Below are 2,997 nucleotides of genomic sequence, written 5' to 3'. Positions count from 1 at the left end.
GAATACGAAGAAATGGCCGAAACTGCGCGTGCTGAAATAGATGACGAAAATGGCGAACCCGAGGACAACGATTTATTGAATTTTTTAAGAGGTCGTTCCCGATTGCCGTTCGTCGAGCGTCAATTGGCTGGCAAAACATTAAAGATTCTTATCGACACCGGGGCGGCAAAAAGTCACATTAAACCCGTAAAGGAGTTAAAAAACGTAACACCAGTCGACACCCCTTTTACTGTGAACTCCATTCACGGGTCCAGTAAAATTCAAAAAAAATGTTCAATAGTAATTTTTGGGAAAGTTGCCACGTTTTTCATATTAGATACCCTTGACACCTTTGATGCTATAACAGGCTTCGATCTGCTCACGCAGGCGGGGGTAACTATTGACCTGATGGAAAACAGCATAAACTACGGTAATACTTCGGAAATACTCAATCACCATCCGTGCGATAACGTGAACTTTACACGTGTCGATGATATCGTAGTCCCAAATTCCGTAAAAGGCGAATTCAAGAAAATGATACTGAAGAGAATTAGTGCATTCGCGACCTCTAACGAGGCACTGCCTTACAATATTTCAGTCGTCGCCAGGATCCGTACTGTAGACAATAAGGAGGTATATTCAAAGCCCTATCCATACCCAGTAGACGTGTCAGATTTTGTTAACAACGAAGGCGCACAGCTGTTGAAAGATGGCATCATAAGGCCATCAAGATCTGCGTATAATAGCCCAGTCTGGGTTGTTGATAAGAAAGGAATAGATTCCAACGGAAATAAGAATAAACGGCTGGTTATTGACAAAGATCAACTAATAAAAGCTCAGCAAGATCAATTAGCTAGATGCAACCCGAACAGACAGAACAGGATGTTTGATGTAGGAGAAAAAGTTTACCTTAAAAATAACAAAAGATTAGGTAACAAACTATCTCCCTTGTGCACAGAGGGCGCCGTACAAGCAGACCTGGGAACGTCTATACTTGTTGAGGGGAGGGTGGTCCATAAGGACAATGTGAGGTAAACATAGATTCTAACGCATAAGATTACTACAATTCAGTTTAATCATTTCATACAGGTTCATCGGAGTGACCCTCATATTCTTATCCACAACTCACGCACGCATCACCGATTTCTCGCACGCAAGCTACATTCCGATATTGGACGGAAACGTTTTTGTATGGGAACAACATAGTTACGTGAGACATTCTACAAATTTATCTAATTTCGTGAGCATTATAGATGATACAATTAAATTATCAAAACTTTTCCCTCAGTCACACATGCGAAAATTGTTAGATGTAGATATCGACCATATTCAGAATATTTTATCTAGCTTAACGGTACCCCATAGAATGGCCAGAAGTTTAGACTTTCTAGGAACAGCTTTAAAAATCGTTGCAGGTACGCCTGATGCATCAGACTTAGAAAAGATTAAACTTACCGAAGCCGAGCTCATAGAATCAAACAACAGACAAGTAATAGTAATCACTGAAGCACAGAAACAAATTAACCTTTTAACTGATGCAGTAAATAAATTAATTAAAGAAAAAAAAGGCGAGTTCGTAGACTCTCCTCATTTGTATGAAACTTTACTTGCACGAAATAGAATGTTAACCACTGAAATCCAAAACCTTATGCTCACTATAACGCTCGCCAAATCTAACATCATAAACCCCGCAATTCTCGACCACGAAGATTTAAAATCAATTTTTACCGAACAGCTCGCAGAGGTCCCAATAGTTAGTTTAATGGCAGTATCAAATATAAAAATATTTCAATCAAATAGAGTAATCCACATAATAATTGAATATCCTAATGTTAAGAATATTTGTAAGAAAGTTATGATATATCCTGTTGCCCACAATAACACCATTCTGCAAGTACATGATAACATAGTAGCTGAATGCGACGATGGAGTCCTAGCTGTGACAGAATGCGCTACAACCAACTTTGCGACGTTCTGCAAGAAATCTGCTTACGACACATGCGCCAGCGGATTACATTCCGGAGGCTCAGCGTTATGCCACACACAGCCAAGCCACTTGGAACCGATTACCCTATTAGACGAAGGAATAATCGTTGTCAACGAAGTATCAGCAAGAGTAAGAGTAGATGACGGCCCAGTGATGACAATTGAAGGCACGCATCTCATCACATTTGAACGTATTGCGACTATAAACGAGACCACATACATTAACTACAATGGTGTTGTAAACAAGAGTCCAGGCATCGTGGCGTCACCATTGTTGAATATTACAGGACACGACCAAGTGCTCAGCCTACCAATGTTACAAAGGATGAATGAGCACAATCTGCATATAATTCAGAAGTTAAGAGACGATATGTTTTCCGGAGGGACTCCCAGAGTCTGGTTCATGGTTGGTGTAACACTCAGCCTTGCCTTTGGCTGTATTGGCATCATCTATCAATGTTGGTACCGGAGAAGATCTTCCATCAAATTGCAAGAACTGGTAAAGGAGTTAAGTGTCACCGAGGACGGCAACAATCTTAAAGGGGGGCTAGTTAACAGCCAAGTCATCGAACTTCCCTCGCAATGAATTCACCGAGCAACCCGCGCGCAAACAATGTCGTTGAACCCGACCACATATGCAACATAAACAAAGTAATGTGGGTCGAAGCAACGACCAGTCGTTTCCGTTATGTCGCAAGCGTTGGAGTTCTGACCGAAATATGCTGTGTCGGTTTTACTGACCACACACAAACCCATGGCATAATCTTTATATATTTATTATGTATTTAGGTTTAGATTCATGTTTTCCATTTATGTACTTAGCTTTAGTCTTTTATACTCCCCATTCTTATAATCAGTTTTGTCCAGACAGTTATTCAATAAAGAACGATTGGCTTTACTCCGGCACGCCGCCGTTAATATTTGATCTATTAATTTACACTGTTGAGCCACAAGGCCAATAGTCCAACAAGGGGACGAAGTCAAATCCCCCAACATAACCATCCTAAAGTTAATTGAATTAAGAAGTGGCTG

The sequence above is a fragment of the Anastrepha obliqua genome, chromosome 6 (genome assembly GCF_027943255.1).
Source record: "Anastrepha obliqua isolate idAnaObli1 chromosome 6, idAnaObli1_1.0, whole genome shotgun sequence".
Taxonomy (NCBI): Eukaryota; Metazoa; Arthropoda; class Insecta; order Diptera; family Tephritidae; genus Anastrepha; species Anastrepha obliqua.
This window is presented reverse-complemented; position numbering follows the sequence as displayed.